The following is a 24,003-nucleotide window of genomic DNA, read 5'->3' on the forward strand; positions in this document are numbered from 1 at the left end:
TCACAGAGTACCTGTAATCCTATTACTGACCTTTCCCCATACTCTGACCTTCATCTTCTGGAGTTTAAAAGTTAAAAAAAAATGCCTGGTTGATATTTAATTAATTTAAGAAATTTAGCACTAAAGTAAATGATAAGCTCAGGCATGCTCAGTAAGAACCAACTGTCAGTGTTCTAAAAGCCAGACTCACAGCGGCTTGGCTTGGCTAATCAGGGGGCCACACCCACGCCAGACCTTTATTTCACTTGAGACAGTCATGGCTTCCCCCAAAGAATTATGGGAAGTGTAGTTTGTGAAGGGTGCTGAGAGGAGACTCCTATTCCCCTGACAGAGCTCCAGTGGCCAGAGTGGTTTAACAGGCAGCCAGTCTGACTGAAGCTCTGTGAGTGGAACAGGGCATCTTCTAGCAACTCTCAGCACCCTTCATTAACTACACTTCCCATGATTCTTTGGGAGAAGCCATGACTGCCTAAAGTGAAATAACAGTCTGGTGTTGATGTGGCCAGGGACAGCTTTGGTTTAAATTTGGGTGGGAAGCTACATGTGCCTGCTGTAGAAAAAAAAAGTTGGGGGAAACCCTGAAAAAGAATGATACTGTTCACAATGTTTTCCTTTTGGAAAGGAAAGGGGCTTCCCCTCTACTTAATGCCCACCCACCCAATCTCTTCCCCTCCCTCCCCCTCCCCCTTCCTGCCCTCCCCCCCTGCCCCTCCCCCAGGTCAGTTTTACCTATCCTAAGCATGATTGCACAGGAGTAAATCCAACTGAACTCAGAAAGCATGTAAATTATCAAACCTGCCTTCCCCTCCTCTTCCCTCCTCTTCCCTCCTATCCCCTCCCTTCTGCCCCTTCCATCTCCCTTCCTTCACCCCTCCCTTCCCCTCTCGCATCCCCTTCCAATCCCCTCCTTCTCCTCCACATCATCCCCCCGCCCTCCCACCCTCCTTCCCCATGGTCTTTTTTACCTATCCTAGGACTATGACCTGGGAGACCAGGGTTCAAATCCCCACACAGCCATGAAGCTCACTGGGTGACCTTGAGTCAGACACTGCCTCTCAGCCTCAGAGGAAGGCAATGGTAAATCACCTCTGAATACTGCGTACCATGAAAACCCTATTCATAGGGTCACCATAAGTCGGAATTGCCTTGAAGGCATTTCATTTTCAAGCATGATTGCACAGGAGTAAATCCCATTGAACTCAATGAGTATGCAAATGATCAAACCTGCCCTCCCCTCCTCCTCCCCCCATCACCTCCCTTTTGCCACCTCCCTTCCCCTCCCTTCCCCTACCCTTCCACTCCCCTCCTTCCCCCTCCCACTCCTGCTCCCCTCTCCCTCCTTCTTCCTTCCTTCTACTCTCCCCTCCCCCTCCTCCTCCTACATGGTCAGTTTTACCTAACCAAGCCATGATTGCACTGGAGTAAATCCCATTGAATTCAATAAGCATGCAAATGATCAGACCCACCTTTCTCCTCCTTCCCCTTTCCTCTCCCTTCTTCATCTCCTCCCCTCTTATTTCTTCCTCCTCCCCTGCCCACTCCAGGCTTCCCTCCGCATGGTCAGTTTTACCAATCCTAAGCATTATTGCATGGGAGTCAATAAACATGCAAATGATCACTGTGTTCTCAGCAAACTTGCACAGAATCCCATTTCTTACCTCCTGGACTAAAAAGCAGGGAAATTCATTAATAGGCCAAAAAAACCCTTGTGGTTTAAGAATGTACCTATAGCCAACAGATATTTCTATCAAACTTTAAAAAGCAGGGAAATTGGGCAGCTATAGTGAATGCACCAGGGAGCTTCCTCCCTGCTAAAACAAGATCATCACAGCACATGTCTTGTTTCTGTTATTTGGGCTGACTGCAGGTGTTGCCACCACTCACCATATGCTCAGAGGTACGTTACCAAATTCTTTCAAGCTCCACAGGAAGTGGATTGGACTGTGAAAGACCAACCCAAATTGTGTTTGCATTTTGACAAATTTGTAGGGCAGTCCAATATCTCAGAGAGGAGTTCAGGTCTCCTGCTCCCCTGGTACATTCACTATGGCTGCCCAATCTCCCTGCTTTTTAAAGTTTGATAGAAATATCTGTTGGCTATAGGTACATTCCTAAGCCGCAACATTTTTTGCCTATTAGTGAATTATCTACAATTCTACACTGTCTGGCAGTGGCTGTTCAGGGATCTCCGACAGGAGTCTTTACTAGCCCTACCTGAAGATGCTGGAATTAAACCTGTAACCTTCTGCATGCAAAACTTGTGCTCTGCTCTACCACTGAGCTATGGCTCATGTCCTTATAAGATAATAAGCAAGCGTGGGAATTTTCCAGACCTTTTCTTCATGCTAGATATTGAGGAAAAGGGGAGAAGAGAAGAGAAAAAACAATACCCCATGTTGAAAACCAAATGTTTGCAGTTTGTAATAGTCTTAAAATGGAGTGAGGGAGGTGTTAAGTGGATTTGACTGGATTAGATTCGACTAGGGGCAAAACTGATTTCAGACTGCATCAAGGACTGCTGGCTGGGACAAAGAAACAATGATGGCAGATCCTCCAGTTTTTTAAAAGCAGTTACTCACATCTTTAGTATCAGGTGGAAGACACATGTTCCTTCTGAGGCAGAGAGCAGAAGTAAAGGGAGACTAATATAAGCACTCTATTAAGTCATTCTTAAGAACATAAGAACATAAGAAGAGCCTGCTGGATCAGGCCAGTGGCCCATCTAGTCCAGCATCCTGTTCTCACAGTGGCCAACCAGGTGCCTGGGGGAAGCCCGCAAGCAGGACCCGAGTGCAGGAACACTCTCCCCTCCTGAGGCTTCCAGCAACTGGTTTTCAGAAGCATGCTGCCTCTGACTTCTGCAAATTTTTAAGCTCCCTGAGCATTCTGATGCTAGAGATGGGCTAAAACTACTTCCCCATTTTGTGAGGCCTCTCTCTCTCTCTTTCTCTCAGCAAAAAAAAAATGGGAAGGGAATTATGGCCTTCTTCAAGGTGGAAGGAGAGATTTCTTTGAGCGTTTGGAGGTAGTGTGCAGGGTTTAGCCCGCCTGGCACTTTCAAAGCAGCCTAGTTGTCAAGGTGGGGCAAATAGATGCACTGCCCCCACTAGAGCTGTGCTTCACTCCTACCTAGTGATTTTTTTAAAAAGTCTTTTTAATTTATGACAGATAATGATAGTCTCCATTTAAAGAATGGCAGTTTGTTTTAAGAACAGGAGCAATTTAAGAATAGGACCTTAAGTGAATAATGCAGGGCTAGTGCACAACAAAAGCCTCATCTGGAAGAGCCCCCAAAAGTCTGCTCACTCAAGATTTCCCTGACTGAGGGTGGACGTTTCATGATCACAATCACCCTATAATTACCTAAATGATCCTGCAAAAAAAGCCAGGCTGTATGACAACATGACCCTTGAAGAGCTAAATATTAGAACTTCCCGCCCAAACAAACAAACATAAGAACATAAGAAGAGCCTGCTGGATCAGGCCAGTGGCCCATCTAGTCCAGCATCCTGTTCTCACAGTGGCCAACCAGGTGCCTGGGGGAAGCCCGCAAGCAGGACCCGAGTGCAAGAACACTCTCCCCTCCTGAGGCTTCCAGCAACTGGTTTTCAGAAGCATGCTGCCTCTGACTAGGGTGGCAGAGCACAGCCATCATGGCTAGTAGCCATTGATAGCCCTGTCCTCCATGAATTTGTCTAATCTTCTTTTAAAGCCGTCCAAGCTGGTGGCCATTACTGCATCTTGTGGGAGCAAATTCCATAGTTTAACTATGCGCTGAGTAAAGAAGTACTTCCTTTTGTCTGTCCTGAATCTTCCAACATTCAGCTTCTTTGAATGTCCACGAGTTCTAGTATTATGAGAGAGGGAGAAGAACTTTTCTCTATCCACTTTCTCAATGCCATGCATAATTTTATACACTTCTATCATGTCTCCTCTGACCCGCCTTTTCTCTAAACTAAAAAGCCCCAAATGCTGCAACCTTTCCTCGTAAGGGAGTCGCTCCATCCCCTTGATCATTCTGGTTGCCCTCTTCTGAACCTTTTCCAACTCTATAATATCCTTTTTGAGATGAGGCGACCAGAACTGTGCACAGTATTCCAAATGCGGTCTCACCATAGATTTATACAACGGCATTATGATATCGGCTGTTTTATTTTCAATACCTTTCCTAATTATCGCTAGCATGGAATTTGCCTTTTTCACAGCTGCCGCACACTGGGTCGACATTTTCATTGTGCTGTCCACTACAACCCCAAGGTCTCTCTCCTGGTGGGTCACCGCCAGTTCAGACCCCATGAGCGTATATGTGAAATTCAGATTTTTTGCTCCAATATGCATAATTTTACACTTGTTTATATTGAATTGCATTTGCCATTTTTCCGCCCATTCACTCAGTTTGGAGAGGTCTTTTTGGAGCTCTTCGCAATCCCTTTTTGTTTTAACAACTCTGAACAATTTAGTGTCGTCAGCAAACTTGGCCACTTCACTGCTCACTCCTAATTCTAGGTCATTAATGAACAAGTTGAAAAGTACAGGTCCCAATACCGATCCTTGAGGGACTCCACTTTCTACAGCCCTCCATTGGGAGAACTGTCCGTTTATTCCTACTCTCTGCTTTCTGCTTCTTAACCAATTTCTTATCCACAAGAGGACCTCTCCTCTTATTCCATGACTGCTAAGCTTCCTCAGAAGTCTTTGGTGAGGTACCTTGTCAAATGCTTTTTGAAAGTCTAAGTACACTATGTCCACTGGATCACCTCTATCTATATGCTTGTTGACACTCTCAAAGAATTCTAATAGGTTACTGAGGCAGGACTTTCCCTTGCAGAAGCCATGCTGGCTCTGCTTCAGCAAGGCTTGTTCTTCTATGTGCTTAGTTAATCTAGCTTTAATAATACTATCTACCAGTTTTCCAGGGACAGAAGTTAAGCTAACTGGCCTGTAATTTCCGGGATCCCCTCTGGATCCCTTTTTGAAGATTGGCGTTACATTTGCCACTTTCCAGTCCTCAGACACGGAGGAGGACCTGAGGGACAAGTTACATATTTTAGTTAGCAGATCAGCAATTTCACCTTTGAGTTCTTTGAGAACTCTCGGGTGGATGCCATCTGGGCCCGGTGATTTGTCAGTTTTTATATTGTCCATTAAGCCTAGAACTTCCTCTCTCGTTACCACTATTTGTCTCAGTTCCTCAGAATCCCTTCCTGCAAATGTTAGTTCAGGTTCAGGGATCTGCCCTATATCTTCCACTGTGAAGACAGATGCAAAGAATTCATTTAGCTTCTCTGCAATCTCCTTATCGTTCTTTAGTACACCTTTGACACCCTTATCATCCAAGGGTCCAATCGTCTCCCTAGATGTTCTCCTGCTTTGAATGTATTTATAGAATTTTTTGTTGTTGGTTTTTATGTTCTTAGCAATGTGCTCCTCAAATTCTTTTTTAGCATCCCTTATTGTCTTCTTGCATTTCTTTTGCCAGGGTTTGTGTTCTTTTTTATTTTCTTCATTCGGACAAGACTTCCATTTTCTGAAGGAAGACTTTTTGCCTCTAAGAGCTTCCTTGACTTTGCTCGTTAACCATGCTGGCATCTTCTTGGCCCTGGCGGTACCTTTTCTGATCTGTGGTATGCACTCCAGTTGAGCTTCTAATATAGTGTTTTTAAACAACTTCCAAGCATTTTCGAGTGATGTGACCCTCTGGACTTTGTTTTTCAGCTTTCTTTTTACAAATCCCCTCATTTTTGTGAAGTTTCCTCTTTTGAAGTCAATGTGACCGTGTTGGATTTTCTTGGCAATTGGCCATTTACATGTATGTTTAATTTAATAGCACTATGGTCACTTAAATTGTATCTGTGGAGGAGGTGAGGGGTGTGGGTGTCACCCTCACTGTCTGTAGCTCCAGCCTCCCCACACTGAATGTATTTACAATTAGCTGAACATTGAAGTGACTGGGGGTAGCAGCACCTGCCGCAATAGTATGGGGCTGGGGGCACTGGGAGCTCTGAGGGCTAGGTTGTCACTGGCCAGGGACCCATTGGCAGCACCATACCAAGAGCCTGCTGAAGTCTGGTACCAGTCCTGAGACTGACCATCAAATAACAAACACCACAGTTTGCACTTTTATATTAGCCCCAAGATATGGTCTGAAGGCACTGGAGGATGGCACCTTGCTGACGGTAAACAGCTCTGTGTCTGGTCAGTGCCCTGAGGGGTGACCACTGGGGAATCACATGCATGCTGCCCTGTGTTCCAGGATGGAAGAAAGGAAGAATATAAATGTAAGGAACCAAAATATTGTTGTGAGTTTGGGGGTTGGAATGGATGATCCCTGTGAGTCCCCTTCCACCCTCTGTTTTGGAATCCTGTGCCTGGGGTGAGGGGCTGGCTCTGCTGGCCAGATGAGTTTCTTTTGTTAAGCTAATAGAGTGGCCAGTTTGCTAATGGGTCTTTCAGGTGCCCAGCAACTGGTGAATGGGCCAGGAAGATCCTTTTGTCACTGAAACTCTTCAGGAGAGCCTTCCCCCTCCCCCCTCCCCCGGCGGCTAGCAGAGGTTTGTGCTTTGAGTGTGTTTAGAGTTGTCTGTGAATGCCTGGGAACTGGAGGCAGGCAGAGAGGCTGGCTCTCTGCACCATGGCTGTAGGATGCCTCCTGCAACCCTGTTGGAAAAGCTGGATATTGGACTGCTGATGCCTTGAACCCCTCCATCCTAAGCTCAGGTTGGAATGTGTGTAACTAAATAAACCATATTTCGTAAAGACACCACAGTCCCCGCTGACCTTCTTCCCAAGGAAACCAAGCCCAGGGCGAGTGCAGGGACCCCTGAAATCTCATCGCTCGGAGATTGGGGAGGCGCGCAACAATATAAATATATCTTGTATCTTTACAAACAGAATGTTTTTCTATGGGATTAGTTCATACATTCATCAGCCAATCTTCAAATGCACAGACATCTTGTGTAGATCAATCAAGTGATGTATGTATACATATGCATGTGAACCTGCCATGCTGTTTACTACTGAAGTGCCAGACCAGGAGTGTGAGAATCTTCCATAGATGTACCCTCGGTGAACTGGGAACATGGGATGGTGCTGGAGCTGTAGAGACAGCAGCTGAGAAGCTTCCTTTGGAGTGTGGAAGACCCCCACCGTGAACCAGAAGACATAAGGCTTCCATTGTGTCCTCAATTGGCCTCATTATGGAGTGAAGCCTGTGCTTAATTTTTAGTCAACATGATCATACCCAGATAATAAGGCACTCTAAATGTCTGTAAGCAGCTTCTTTTGTAATCTATTGGCCCTTTCTGCCTGTGGTTTAAACTTTGGCATATGCTGTAGTACAATACCCCATGTAACCAAATGTCAGTTATGAGCCCCGAGGCAAAAACTGAAAAATTAAACTTGATACCCATGCACTGATTGATCTAGCTGCAGACAAACACATCTGCTGGAGTAAATTACATTGTTATAAACTATAGCACTTCCCTTCTTTCCCATATTAACAACAGACAAGATTAATTTCTCACAGTGTAAAAATGGTTTGATTGTAAAAAGCGTGTAAAGGACAGATGAAATAAAGCTTTGCAATGTGTAGGAACTGATCATTTAATTGACAAGCATTGAATTACAGCATTATTTTAATGAAATGGAAAAAGCAAGAGCCAGTAGTTGGTCAGGACTTGTAAGAGCTCAAGCTTATGTATGTCTTCTTGGGAAATAGTAGCACTACTACTACTACTACTACTACTTTTGTTAACCACCTATCTGGAATGCAGGTCCCAAGGCGGATTATATTGACTTAAAAATACAAAGCATAAAATAAAACCATACAGAGATTTAAAAATACAATAACATACAAAAAAACCCCACATATCATACATAAACAAATCCACAAAATCCTTAAAAACATCAGTACAATAACATAAAGAGTAAAAATGTAACCAAATGCTTGCTTTAAAAGATGGGTCTTCAGCAGCTGTGCAAACACAGAAAGAGAGGGAACTGATGTTACCTCAAAGGGAAGGACATTCCATAGTCTAGGGGCCACAACTGAGAAGGCTCTGTTGTGAGTACTCTCCAGTCGGGCTTCAGATATAGTAGGCACTCATAACAGGCCCTCTTCCCTGTCTCTTGTGCAATGGGCATGACTAATGAGGGGAAGGGGGGCAGACAGATAACTAGGTCCCAAAGTGTTTTGGGCTTTAAAGGTCAAAACCAGCACCTTGAATTGTACTAGGAAGCAAATTGGGAGCCAGTGTAGCTCTTTTAGCACAGGTGTAACGTGCTCAAAGAGGCTGTTTCTAGTTATCCTGGCCTACTATCCTGGCAGCCACATTTTGAACCAGCTGAAGTTTCCAAGTAGTCTTCAAAGGCAGCCCCATGTACAGCACTTACAGTAATCCAAATGCAAGGTGAGGGTGGTCAGATCTGAGCGTCCAATATAGGGCTGCAGCTGGTACAACAGCTGAAGGTGAGCAAAAAACCCCTGGCCACCGCCACCCAGAGTTCAGTAGGGCTTACTCTGAAATAGGATTGCAGCCCGAGACCCTTTCAGAGCACTGGAATGGAGTTTAGACAGTTTTTACATATGAGGCTTTAACTGATACTGAACATCTCGTGTGCTATTTATTATTTTTATTATTATTTTATTCGATTTATATACCGCCCACAGCCCGAAGGCTCTCAGGGCGGTGTGCAACATAGGATAAAATACAATAAAATCACAAAAACAGTAGAGCATAAATATTAAACAATAAACAGCCTAATATACATTAAAAGCTTAAAAAATAGATTAAAATGCCTGGGAGAATAAAAAGGTTTTCACCTGGCGCAGAAAAGATAAAAGTGTAGGCGCCAGACGGACCTCATCGGGCAGACTGTTCCATAATTCGGGGGCAGCCACTGAAAAGGCCCTAGATCTTGTTACGACCCTCCGAGCTTCTCTGTGAGTCGGAACTCGGAGGAGGGCCTTAGATGTTGAACGTAGAGAATGGGTAGGTTCATATCGGGAGAGGCGTTCCGCTAGGTATTGTGGTCCCGCTCCGTGTAAGGCTTTATAAGTCAAAACTAGCACTTTGAATTTAGCCCGGAAACAAATAGGTAGCCAGTGCAAACGAGCCAGAACAGGTGTTATATGTGCAGACCGCCTAGTCCTCGTCAGCAGTCTAGCAGCTGCGTTTTGCACTAGCTGTAGTTTCCGAACTGTCTTCAAAGGCAGCCCCACATAGAGTGCATTGCAGTAATCCAATCTATAGGTTACCAGAGCATGCACAACTGAGGCGAGGTCGTCGCTTTCCAGATAGGGACGTAGCTGGGCTACCAACCGAAGGTGGTAGAACGCACTCCGTGCCACTGAGGCCACCTGCGCCTCAAGAGACAGGAATGGATCGAAAAGAACCCCCAAGCTACGAACCTGTTCCTTCAGGGGGAGTGTAACCCCATCTAGAACAGGTTGAACATCCACCATCTGGTCAGAGAAGGCACTCACCAACAGTGTCTCAGTCTTGTCAGGATTGAGCCTCAGTTTATTAGCTCTCATCCAGTCCATTATCGCGGCCAGGCAGCGGTTCAGCACATTAATGTTGACGTCTGGTTGTTGACAGTGTGGAAAACAAGGCAAATGAGTATTCTTACCAATGTAGGTTTTAGATACACATCTGAAAGTAAATTTTTGAGCAATATTTGTTTTAAACCCGTTTGCGTGTGTGTGTATTTTTAAATCGATATACTACCATTTGGCCATGCTTTCAAATAAATAGAAAGAAAACAGAATAAGAAAATGAAGTAGAAAATACAAATAACAAGAATATAATGAAAAATTACACTAGCAGCAGCAAAAAGCAACAACCAGCATTAGAACTTTAAATGTCCTGGGAGAATCAAAGTGTTTTTCTGTTGCACCAAAAAGAAAGTACGGTTGGTGCCAGGCAAGTAATGGTAAGTGCTGTGCCATTATTGAGGATGCTTTCTTTCTGATTCCTCCTACCTTACCTAAGCTGGTGGGGGTACCTTGATCAGAGCCTCTGAAGTTGACCTCAGCCCAGCTGCAAACGGATACAAGAGCATTCCTTCAGGTTCAATTAAGTCCCACGGATTTCACTGGAACATAAAGCGAAAGGGAATGTGAATGACCATTTCCCATAAGGCGACTTTCTCATGGTGTGCATGTTATTATTTGGCACACTGGCAGTCTCTAGCATCCTGGCAAATGGTAAGGAGTGTGCTTTAATGCATATTATGTAGTGATGTCTGTATAGCCATTCTTAGGTGCAATTCATTTTTTTCCTGAAGTTGTTGGCTATCACACACCAGCCATGAAGAAGGACTGTAGCTCACTGGTAGAATATCTGCTTTGCAATCAGAAGGTCCCAGATTCAATCCCTGGCAGATCCAGATAGGGCTGGGAATGTCTGAAACCCTGAAAAGCTGCTGCCACTTAGTGTAGACCAGGAGTGGGGATCAGGGCTACCCTGTGGGCCGACTTTGACAGGTGGGTGGGATAACCTAACCTGTCAATCATACAGTGCCATTGTGATGTCGTATGATTGACATTTGGGTTGCCCTGCCCACCTGCCCAAATCCTGACATTGGAGGTTGAAAGGGGGAGCTTGCAAAGTTTGTCCCACGCTGATCCTTTCAACCTGCACTTCCAATGTTGTAGATGCAAAGGAGAAGCACAGGGAGGATTGCAAAGCCCTTTCAAACCTCCCCCCTTCTCCTTTGCATCCCTTGTATCAGAGGTATGCCCGCTCAGTCTGCTGTCCAGGTGCTCACTATTGATGAACAACTTCACCTTAGCATTCTTTATATTTCAACTGGACTTGGACCAGACAACCCTTCAAACAGAATGCCTTCAAACAGAAGGCTGTCCTCTGATAGCTCTCAAACAGAGGACTGTCTTCTGTAAAGCAGAACACATTGCCACCCTACAAAGCCGCCAGCAGAGTTCCAGCTGCAATTTTGTGGCTTCCTCCATTTAAGTCTGTCTTGATACTATCAGAGGGTGGCCAAACCACCCCGCTGTAATTGTCAGCCCCGATGATGTGATCAGTGTTTTGCTGAATATAAAGCTTTTGGTGCACATATAGAACTTTTCTGATTTGACTGAGATAGTAATCAAAGTAGCAGCAAAATGTTTTTACTTTTTGAATGGCAGTGGGCCTGAGAGTTGTTGTTCTGTTAATAAATAGAAGCTTCCTGTGGTAGCCAGCTATTGGTCTGTGGCTGAAAACATACAGGGAATTCAAGGCTTTGTTTAAAAACCCTGCACTTTAGAAGTAGTCAAGTTATTGGCAGCCAGAACCGTGTGGGAGTCGAAAGGCAGAGTGAAGAAAAGGAACTTTCTGGGTTATTAGACTTTTATTTCTGTTACGCCGGCATAAATCTAGAGTAATTTCCTGGAAGGCAATGGAATTTACAGCAGATTAATGTAGATCAGAATCCATTTCTTAGTCTCAAACTATCATTTTCACTAAGTGAATATAATAGATAATTATATGACTTCCCATGAAGTGATGGAGTAGTCTTCTAGCTGTAATTATAGTAGACTGAATAAGAGTTAAAGAGAGAGAGAGAGGTCAAGTGAGAATGAAGAACAGTTAAAACCCCACAAAACAGAAGTTCCAAACAGAAGTTAAAAAAAAAGGCAAATGTCTGATGGAACTGATGCTGAGACAAGTACAATTGCAAAAGGATACAATGCAATGAAGGCTGGTGGCTCCATGCCAGTACAGCAGTGGAATTAGCTCCAGGTTTTAGCCTGAACTTTCAAGGAGCTTTCCACCACTGGCACAGTGTGAGTGCTGGGCTATGGGTAGCAGTCTGAGGTCACCCAGGAGCCAGGAACCAGAACCTATGGGACAAGCCGGAAGCCAGGACCGAAGAGCCCACGTGGGCCCAAAAGCCAAAGCAGGAGGCAGGTTCAAAGAGCAAGCCAACCATCAGGACCAAAAGGCAAACAGAAGGCTGGACAGAAGAATAACCAAAGATATAGGAACTCGCTAGGGCTCAGGAAGGCTCCGTTGTTCAAGCAAGATCCCACTGTAACAAAAAATTCTTTATTTTCCACCTTGCTAAGGAAGCTCCAAAGGCCAGCTCTGAGAAGCCGCCATTCACAATTTGGCAGTTTACCAAAAGGGGGAGCTGCACAGAGATCCAGCAGCTCCTGACATGGGGTGAGTTTAACTGCAGTATGTTAAGGTCACTGAGTGTTGCTAGGAGAGACCCCTATTCCCCTCATAGAGCGGCAGTTCTCTAGAAAAAGGGACCCATTGTTAAACAACTCTGAGAACAGTAACAGGAACAGCTCTTTCCTGCAAACATGAAGTCTAGTTGAAGGAGGCAACTGCAGGCAGATCCAGTTGGAACATTTGCATAAAATCCCAGAATCCTCCTGGTCCAGGTGACATTAGATGGCCAACTCAGTACCATTCTCTGAAACAGAACTTTTTGATCTGTTGCCTTTTTCAGAATGGACAACTTCTTGCTGAAGGAGGCTACCAGGTCCTCCCTGAGCTGCCAGATTTCTGGTATTTCACCTACTTATTTTCCAGTGTGGTGTAGTGGTTAAGGTGTTGGACTACAACCTGGGAGACCAGGGTTCGAATCCCCACACAGCCATGAAGCTCACTGGGTGACCTTAGCCCAGTTACTGCCTCTTAGCCTCAGAGGAAGGCAATTATAAACCACCTCTGAATACTGCTTACCATGAAAACCCTATTCATAGGGTCGCCCATAAGTCGGAATCGACTTGAAGGCAGTCCATTTCATTTTTTTCATTTTCCACTTGGTTTCTGCCTGCCTACTGCCTGTCTTTGGGCCTGAACACTTGACCGTTTTGAAAAGGAAGTTTCTTGAGCAGTTGCAATCACACACATTATATGGCAACCCCCATTTGGTGGTACCAGTTCACACAAATGGTGCTTCTGTCCAAATTGGTCCAAAGCATCTATATGTGTGCATTGTATGGCTGGCTCCCAGTCGGGCACAGAAAATATTCCTGAAATAGACCTTAATTGGACCTATCAAAAAGGGATGATCAGATTGGGGTTGAGACTGCAACAATGTATAAATTAGAACATGGCAAGGACACATGGCAGGATACTATTTGGCACTCTTTGCAAGAATGGGTAAAAGGCTTGGACAATCATAATGGAAGTGGCAAAATATGTTTGAAGACACTACCAATTTAATGTCTTTTTAGGACAGAGTCAAAACCAGTCTTGGAACCCTTTGGTATGGACGTTGAATAGTATGGATAATGTCATTTTATGGTTTAGTCAGTAGGTGCCACTGGACTTTGTTGTGTCTAGGTGGCATCAGGAGTATCTTACTGTTACTATGTTCTTGATTAAGAGAGACAATAAAGTTCTTGTCTATATTCTGTACTGGTGCTTTTCATGACAAGTAGATCAAGTGATAATTAGAGGGGAAACTGAAAGGAACCTTTGTCCAAGCCAATATGGTTCTGGAGAGATTCTGAGGTGGTCTGAGTTGTACCAAAATGACTGGATGGAAATAAATCGGTATATCCTCCCTTGTACTGGATGGAATCCCTCACAGCTCCATTTCCTCCTCCATGTTATTCAACATAAGTGTGAAAACATTCAAGAAACATGTGACGGCATGCTTAATATTTGTGTTTTTATTAGTCTGTTTTTTGTGATTAGGAATTTGAAGCAGATTTATGGCACAATTCTATACACTGAATAAATCCCATGGATTTACTCCAGATAAGTGTTGTAAGATTGGACTGTTAGTGTTAGAGTTGTGAGTGAGAGTGAGTGTGAATGAATGGGTATGGGTGTGTTTATATGTGAGAATGCATGTGTGCATGCATGGTGTGTGTCAGATGTGAGAATAGATTCTGTGGGTGTGTACCTGTATGTGCATGAATGCATGCATGAGTGTGCACAGATGTTTATGTGTGGATAGATGGATATTTGTGGCTGTGTGTGTATGAGACAGAGTAGGTGGGGAACACTCTATTGTCCTTAATGGTATCTCAAATCTAATGGCAGAAGAGGGCACTCCTGTGTTAACTTGCTTATGTTGTGTCTGTAAAGTGTCCTGACCACACATTTTAGTAATATTGTCATTCAAGGTTTTATTACTAGTTGAAGAAAATCCTTCAACTGTAGAAAAAGTTTCCTGGGTGAACAACTGAAGATGATACTAAGGGGAAACAAAGCTTGTTATTGCTTTGGTATTATTTGATAGTGAGAATTTTTTTAAAAAAATTAGAGGCAAGTCAGGATGGGATGTAACAGCCTACATATGTGACATGCACAGCACGTACTACTAGGAATTTTGATGTGCCCACCAGGCATCACTCGCAGAAGAATATAATTCATAGGATGAAACAAACATGGATGAGGATATGTTGGGATGTTAGTATATTGTGATCTCAGCAGAGAAGGCAAGGAAGAAGGGAAACCAGCAATTGTCTAGCAAATAGTTGGAAGAAGGGACTTCTTAGTACCAAGGGCTGCACTGGATACTTTGACATGCATTATTTTCCATTCCTTTCCTGCATGGAGTTTGTGTACTATTTGCCTGAACAGGTGCCAAAGCATAGCTGGAACTTAATATTTGAACCGAAAGGACCTAATTCAGTGGAAACAAATCACTCTTTTTCATGGCTAACAGAAGATCCTGGCAAGTTTGAGCTGCCTTGAGCAGCAGGAAGAGTGAATGTTCCACTGGGTCAGCCTCTTGATGGTTCCCTGGCCCATCTTCCTTATTTCTCTCCCACCGCTCAGGACACTGAGATGAGGGGAATTAAAAGAGAGTGTCAGCAGCAATATGGCTCTGAATGCCAGTTTCTGTGAATCACAAGTGGGGAAAATGCTGTTACACTCCGGTCCTGCTTTCCAAGACTCAGGGCATTTGTCTGGATGGTAGTTGTGGTCCAAAGCAGGTCTTTTGCATGGAAGTCCCATAAAGAGCTGGAGCCTGTCTCTCAGTTTCAGCTTCTTATCTTTAAAATGGAAATAATGGTGAGCTTCTTCCCAGACTGTCATGCTATTATAAATAGCTTGGTAGGCCACCTTTTTTGCACCAGTGTTAAATTCTTTTATGAGTCAGTGCTTTTAGCATTGTCTACTGGGTTTGTTCAATTGATGGTGCTTGTGCTTGAGCTTGAGGAGAGGATTCTTTTATTTAGATCCTGGGGATCCCAACATGGCACCTATTGGCACCACAGAACCCTTAGGCATCCCCATAGCACCTGACAAAGTCCCCAATCCTTCTCAATGTTTTAAAATTGAGGTTTGAGGCTTTTGTTCTTGTTGTTTGGTTGAGATGTTTACTGGTTTTTTATGCCTATGTTTTATTTGTTTTTTGGGGAGGATGTAGGTGTTTGCCTGTTTGGGGGGAGCAGGTTTCTGAGCAGTGCCAATATTTATTCTCTGAAATTCATATTTTGTGGTGTTCATAAGAGTTTATTAGATTTCACAATGTATTCCTGAGCAAAAAGACTGAGACCACTGTTTTAGTCTGTTGGTTTATTAAGAGTGATCATGAGGTATTTACTTTATTGGTGGTATTTGTGTTTTGATTTAATTAATTAATTGTTATTTTAAATCACCTAGAGGCTTCAGCATAGGTGAGGCAACTCATATATTTAATAAATACTACTTACTATTACTACTGCTATTACTAAATATGGTAGATATATTGATTCTATTCTATGTTGTGATTATTTCTGAAATTATTAACTTTGCATATGAAAACACTGAATAACTTCTGAACAGTGTATTATTTGTTTATTAATTTAATACATTTATACCCTGCCTTTCTTTTTATGATAGAAATCCAAGGTGGCTTACATATGGTTCCCAAGCGGTCTCCCATCTAGGCATTGACCAGACCTGATCCTGCTTAGCTTCAGCAGGGTGCTGGCCTCATGCGCCTTCAGACCATAGCCTGGGACCATATCAGTGATCACCAACCTTTTTTGACCAGAGGACACCTTTTGAATTTTGAGAGAGTACTGAGGGCGCTAGGCACAAAATGGCTGCCATGGGTGTGTGGCATAACACAAAATTAGAAAGAGTCCCGTAATTGCCCCGCCCCCAACAACTTCATGTTTACCATGGGAAGTCAGCTGTGTCTCACTGGTCCTGATTGTTGAGATACAGCTGTTAAAGGCACAAGAACCCTGTTTTCCCCAATGCCAATCCTAAACCAAAGCCTACACTGTCAAACACAAAGAGACTTACTTCTGAATAGACAGGAGAAGGACAGGGGGAGTGTGACCCTGTTATTCTTATTTGATCTCTTGGTGGCTTTTGATACCATTGGCCATGGTATCCTTCTGGGCCGACCTGGTGAGATGAGTATTGGAGGCACTGATTTTTACAGTGGTTCCAATCCTATTTCAAGGGTTGTTTTCAGAGAATAGCATTGGGTGATTATCTTTCGGCCCCCTGACAGTTGTGCTGTGGGGTGCTGCAGGGTACCATCTTGTCCCTCATGCTGTTTAACATCTTTATGAAGCCCTTGGGAGAGGTCATCAGGAGATTTGAGGCGAGGTGTCAGCAGCACGTTGATGTTACCCAGCTTTATTACTCGGTAACATCTGAATTGGGAGAGGCTGTGCAAGCCCTAGACCACTGCTTGGACTCTGTAATGGGGCTGGATGAGGGCCAATAAACTGAGTCTGAATCCTAGCAAGACAGATATACTGTGGGTTGGTAGTTCCTGAGTTCAGATAATTGATCAGTTGCCTGCTTTGGATGGGGTCGTACTCCCTCTGAAAGAGCACGTCTGCAGTCTGGGGGTGCTCCATCTTTGTCACTAGAGGCCCAGGTGACCTCAGTGGCTAGGAGTGCTTTTACCAGCTTTGGCTGGTAAGACAGCTGTGGCCGTTTCTGGACCAGGATAGCCTGACCAGTGTTGTCCATGCACTGGTAACCTCCAAGCTGGATTACTGTAATGTGCTCTATGTGGGGCTACCCTTGCTGATGCAAAATGTGGCAGCGAGACTGCTCACTGGGGCAGGGTATTGCCAACATGTCACCCCACTGCTGAAAGAATTGCACTGGCTACCTAATAGCTATCGGGCTAAGTTCAAGGTTCTAGTTTTGGTGTACAATGCCTTATACAGCTTGGGACCAGGATACCTGAAAGACCCCTTATATACCCAGGTGATCACTGTGCTCTGCAAGTGAGGGCCTCCTGCAGATACCATGTTATCAGGAGGTCCATTCTGTATGACATAGGAAACGGATCATTAACGTAGTGGTACCTACAATTTGGAATTCCTTCTCCTTAAATATTAGACAGGCACCATCTCCGTTATCTTTTTGGTGTCTACTGAAGACCTTCCTCTTTCAAGAAGTCTTTTAAGTAGAAACCTTATCCCAGTTTGCATCTGTTTTGGAATTGCTTTTAAATATGTTTTGAAACCTTTTCCTTTTTTCTTTTTTTAAAAAAGATGTTTTTAAAGCTTTTAAAAATGTTTTTAAAGATGTTTTGTTCTAATATATTTTAAAGTCTGTTTTTATGATTTTTAAAGTGTTTTTAGTGCTTTTGTTTGCAGCCCTGGGCTCCTACTGGGAGAAAGAGTGGGATATAAATCAAAGAAATAAATAAAAATTAAAGGGAAGGAGGAAGTGGAGGTGGCAGAGCAGGCTTAAATAGCAGTTTGATTGCCCCCTTCCTATTGTGCACTCCAGCCCATTGGATTCCCAAGGCCCTCTTCCCTGGGAGAGACCAACTCAAGTCTTCTCCCCAGAAGGGGTGTGTAGCAAATTCACACCCAGTAAAGACTAGGAATGGAATTTTCCTCTGCATGTTGTATTTTTATTTGCACTCAGGGCATGGATTGTTTGATGTGAGCTTTAACTTTGTAGTATTTCAGTTTGTTCAGGATGTTTTAATTATCGTGAATGGCTTTAATAGACATAATTGCCTGTAAAGCTGATCTATAAACCACCACCATCATCATCCCTACCATCTACAGGTCAACAGCCTACACAAGAAATCAATGTGGATTTAACCTCTGCGCCTTAGACAGAGACAAAGAAGGCAAAAGAGAGGTGTGGAATTAGAAATGATATCTCTTCAGGTCAAAGTTTGTTTGTCATTTTGCTTAATATCTTGCTGGATATTTAAACTATGCAGTTGGATGCCAAGAGATTTGCCAGAAAGAGCAGTTTGTTCCAGTGCTCTATGAAAAGGCCAGCACTGATTACTACGGCTACTGTTCTGGCATGGGACGATAGGAGGAGAAACTGATTTAGGCCTACGGATGGAAACCCCCAAAGAGAAAAATGTCTGTTGTGACACGCAACAGATTTAACTTAAGCTCCTGCCCCATGCCACAGATATCTCTGTTTAATAGCTGTAGAGCTGCTGGACTCCTGTCAGACTGCCCCAGGCAGCCCTCCTGGATTCCAACTGATGCTGGGCGTGTCAGAGCTTTGAGGCACCAACTTTATGACCGTCTCATCAAAAGGATCTCTGGGTTTCTGTTGTTGCATTTTGAAGGTGACCTATCTGGTCTTGGGATTAATTTTGTAATGCTGGTGAAAGAAATTACTAAACCGTGTGCCGTCCTGATAACAGACATGTGCTTCTCCATAAACTAGAAGATATTCTGGTTATCTGGACCTAGACAGCAAGAAGCTGAGGTCTGGGCTTGAATAGAAAAATATTATCCTGTGCTCTGCCAGTTACTGGAGAGGGAGGAATTTCCAAGAGAAACATTTTAAGGGGTCAGTTTCCTTGAGAGAAGAGAGTACTGGAAACTTATTGTGGTTTCAAAATACCTGTTTTATTGTTTGTCAAATTGAGTACAGGGGAAGCCAGCAAGGATCCAGAGAATCACTACCATCAGTTCCCCAAGAGCAAGCAACAAGAGTTTGCCGGGTGCAAACCACATTGCAGACAGCCAGCTGCAAAACTCAGGCTTGTCCTAGCCAGTATGTTCCAGTTGCCAAAGATGGTGGGGTGTATCACTGTTTCAGCAACTTGCAGCCACCAGCCATCAAGTCTTTTTGGAGCACTCATCTTCTAGCCATCAATGCCCAAGTGAAGGAAACATATTCAGCTATTTCCTCAACTAAAGAAAATCTCATCTTATTCTTGCACTAACTGAACTGTACTACCCTTTATGGTTAGGATATGTATGTTTTGGGTTTGATAGTGAAGTCTAGAGGTCATTGCTTTTCTGGGTGTAACTTCTGTTGTAAGCTGCCTTCCATAACCCAGCAGATAGAAAGATGGGATGGAGACAAATAACTAAACAATAAGGAAATGGCAAGATGTTAATGGAACCTTGGTGGAAAACATATTTCTAGGTTTGTTGCCATTTTTAAAGGTAGCCTCAGAAGAGAAGATAGAATGAGATTTGACTGAGACAATTAAAAACTCATCACATGACAGAATATAAAAGCTTGCTTGACAGATTGGGAAAGGCCTAGAATTTCTTATAACGGTTTTCTCTGAGGTTAAATAAGCCAAGCTGGCAGAAAAAGGAACCTTCAGAATCTTATTTTTGTTTTCTTGTCACAAAATATTTTATTTATTCATTCAATTTCTATCTCACCCTTCCTTCCAAAGGAGCCCCAGGCAGGAAACATCACAATGTTTTTTAAAAATACAATTTAAAATAAAATGAAAATGTATTTAAAACATTCAAAAATTAAAAACTCTCTAAAAACATTTGAAGCAATCACATACTCTCACAGTTGTTAATTTCAAGGTTGCCATGACCAGTATCTCTTAACTTTTCAATTTCTCCTGAAAGTCTCCCTTAATGTGGGAGTTAGTGCTCAGGCAAAGGACAAAACCGTGCCTCCCTCCTCCTCGACATGCAGAAGGTTTAATCCTCTCCAGTTGCTTTGGACTGGCAGGTGAATCGGACTTCAGCATTGGCGAGTTGAATGGTAGACTGGCCCTGCTCCTTCATATGGTATAAACTATATATGTGGCTTTTCATTCAGGGTTGTATTCAACTAAGCCCTACTCAGAATAGACCCACTGAAATTAATAAACCTAAGTGAGTCCTGTCCATTAACAGTGGGTCAAATCTGAATAGGATAAGAGTTGAAAACCACCCTCAGTTCTGATATCTTGACCAGGATCTCTGTTCATAAACCAGTGGGATATGCAAGAACATTTGAGCTTCCTCGAGGTGCTTCTAGAGTTTGTTGTGGGATCGATGCACCTCATCCATGCAAGTTTTTTCCAGTATCCACACAATGTCATTGTCATTAAAATGCCAGCACCTATTCCTCCCTGCCCTATAATCCAGATTTGCCCTTTCCAAGGAAAATCCATAGCTTTTTTAAAAAAACAAACCTGTTGCCAGTGACCCGTTTGTGATGTCTCAATACCTGTTTACAGTATTAAGTCCCAGTGTGGAAGCACCCATTCCTTCTATCCCTTTTTATCTGTCTTCTGGGAGGGAAATTACACACACACACACACACACACACACACACACACACACACACACACACACACACACACAGGATAAATAGACCGACCGACCGATGGACTATATCTCATTCCAGTAGTCTCCTCACCCAACCCATCTTTTGCATGAATTATTTTTAAGTTACTACAAACTTAAAAGTTACTGGACCCTTTTAAGTTACTGGAAAGACATCTTGTACATTTATCTACTGAGGGTGGTATCTTACTATACCATAGAGTAGACCCACTGAAATCAGAGAACTTACATTAGTTAAGTCCATTGATTTCCATGTGTCTAATTCTGAGTATGATTAGTTGGATGCCACCTGAAAACTTTTTAATCTGGATGTGCTAATGTAATTTTTATGAAGATGTTTTAGCTGCACTGTTTTATGTTTCAGCTTCAAAACATTTAATGTTTGGTTGCAATTTTATTGATTCCTGTGCTGTTTCAATCACTTTGAACTTTTTAAAGCTGCCTTGCAAGAAACTGGGGTATAAATATATTAAACAAACAAACAAAAACTTAGAACTGTCACTGAAACATGAGATCACTATTACATGCGTCTAACCTGGTGTGGCCCCTACCTGGATTGGTGGATTTCTTCATATATTAGCTTCCTCTACAGCAGAGATGGTGAACCTGTGGCCTTCCAGATGTTGTTGGACTCCAGCTCCCATCAGCCCCAGCCAATATGGCTGATGGTCAGGGATAATTTGAGTTGTTGTCCAATGACAACTGAAAGCCCCAGGTCTGGATCCCTGCCTTGCAAAATGGACAGCCCAATCCAAAAACATTAAGCTTAAAAGACTTTTTGCATCTGTATCTTAATTTACCAGTTTATTTGCAAGATTATCACTATTTTATTTATTATACCATCCCACACCAAGGCTGTCTTGAGTGGTGCATAAAATGTCATATGCAAGTGGGACATTTTAGGCATGGGAGATATATAACATTAAAGTGCATTATACTAGGGGAGAGTGCTTTGCAGAAATGTGTATATTAGGCAAACGTGCATACAAATGTGTATATTTAGAGAAATTTGCTGTGCACTTTCATGAGGACTTTTTAAAAAAAATCACAAATAGATTTGGAAATGTGGAGAAATGAATTTAAGACTGGAAGAATGAGAAACTGAGTGAAACCAAAATTAGAGATTTGCCTATCCCTAAATGCTGTCCTCCCTCACGCTCCTGCTTTGGGTGTGACAAGTTGGCAGGGCTAAGAAAGTGTTTGTTCTTCCACCATGGGATCTTCTGCTACTCTCAGTTTAGGATTTCTCAGCCCATAACAGAATAAATGTTATTGTATACTAGGGATGGAATGATCTCTCAATTTTGGTTCTCTTAGTTTCTAATTTTTCTGATCTTACATTCAGTTCTGCAGCAATTTGTGATTTTTTGTAAAAAAAAAAAAAGCTCATGAAAAATTTTCAGCATTTTAATGCAAATTTCTCCCAATAAATACATTTTTGTATGCAGTTTTGTCTAATGTACATTTTTATGAGCAATTATCCTAATATAATGCATTTTTGTATGTTATTTTTACCAATATATTCATTTTGTGCACATTTCCTCCTGATATATGCATTTTTGTAAACATTGCTTGGTTGGAGAAATGCATCACAAAATTTGGAGAAGTGCGAATTTCCAAGGATGGCAATGTTTCAGCTCTTCTATTGTTTCGGAAGATATGAATTTGATAAATTTGGCTTTAAATGCAAACTGAATCAAATTTCTCCCCCATCCCTTTTGTATACAAATTCGTCAGGTGACCATAATACCTGTTACGTGTAAATGAGATGAAAAGGAAGAAAGCAATTATGGCATGCATTTATGCTCCTAACTCTATATCAATCTCTAGCATTCTTTTCACATTTATTAGAAGTGTTAGATGGATTCAGGAAAGGTGGGCTTTTAATAGAAAGGGATTTTAATGGAGACATGGGCTCTTATACGAACAAGACTTCAGCCAATTCCTCTTGTCTACCGAAGAAATTTCCAAACAGTGATATCCAGTATTAGTCATACTCAGAATTCCATTGATTTTAATGGGTTTACTAAGTTGGATATTAACCGAAGAGATTTTTAAAAAATGTGACAAAATAAGTTTGGTGACTGAGGGAAGGGATTGCACTTCTCTTCCACCAATATGTGGGAGTAGGGGCTGTGCCCTGTTCACTCCACTCACCAACCCCCACTCGCTCCTCTGCCAACTCACCAACTCCTCTGCCAACTCCCCTCTTCACCCCACCCTAGCCACCCATGCAGGCACCCCCATTCCCCTTGCCAACACACTTGCCTTGCCTATTCCTCCACTTTTGTTTCTTTATTGCACCAAGATCCCACCTTTCGTCTTAGGAGCTCAGGATGGTGTATCTGGTTCTCCCCCTTCGTCTTCACAAGGGCCCTGTAAGGTGGGTTAGACTAAAAGTGAGTGAGTGTAATTGGCTCAAGGTCACAGAATCATAGAACAGAATCATAGAGTTGGAAGAGGCCTGTATGGCCATTGAGTCCAACCTCCTGCTAAATGCAGGAATCCAAATTAAACTATACCTGACAGGTAGCTGTCCAGCTGCCTCTTGAATGCCTGCAGTGTTGGAGAGCCCACCACCTCCCTAGGTAATTGATTCCAGTGTCGTACTACTCTAACAGTAAGGATGTTTTTCCTGATGTTCAGTTGAAATATGGCTTCTTGTAAGTTGAGTCCATTATTCTGTGTCCTGCACTCTGGGACGATTGAGAAGAGATCCTCTGTGTGACAACCTTTCAAGTACTTCAAGAGTGCTATGATATCTCCCCTCAGTCTTCTCTTCTCAAGGTTAAACATGCCCAGTTCTTTCAGTTTCTTCTCATAGGGCTTTGTTTCCAGTCCCCTGATCATTCTCGTGGCCCTCCTCTGAACCTGTTCCAGTTTGTCTGCATCCTTCTTAAAGTGTGGTGTCCAGCACTGGACACAGTACTCAAGATGAGGCCTAACCAGGTCACCAAGTGAGTACCCAGTTTCATCGTTCCATGGGGATTTGAATTTCAAGTTCTGTACAACTAGCCTGTCACCCTAACCACTACATCACATTGCCTCTCATAGAACTTTCACATTATGGGAAGCCCTTAATGCTCTTGCACTGGTTATCCAGGGAATTAGTTATCAAATGGCTCTCTTAATGTCAACTGAGTAATTTGCATGTAATTTGCTGTTGTTTTTAAAATGAAATGTTGGATAGCATATTCTGAATTTCATTATTTAAAATGTAAGAAACTTGTCTTATAATAACATTTTCCCCCAGACCTCTTTTTTTCTCCATTCCCCAGGATTCCCTTTGACTTTCAGAAAAAGAGCCAAAAGTTTCTGATAGTGTTCTGTTGATTCACCTCCATTAAATTATTTTTTATATACGGCAATGACCAGTTCCACTTATTGTACTGAAACTCTAGTACTCTGCTCAGTCCATTTTAACATTTTACAATATTTTTTTGTCTCTGAATTACTAAATGAAGGATGGGCATATTTCACGAGGCTGCACTTTCCACTTAGCACCCATTAACCTTGACATAGGAGCCTTCGACATACTTGCTACT

Source organism: Rhineura floridana, chromosome 1, assembly GCF_030035675.1.
Source record: "Rhineura floridana isolate rRhiFlo1 chromosome 1, rRhiFlo1.hap2, whole genome shotgun sequence".
Classification (NCBI taxonomy): domain Eukaryota; kingdom Metazoa; phylum Chordata; class Lepidosauria; order Squamata; family Rhineuridae; genus Rhineura; species Rhineura floridana.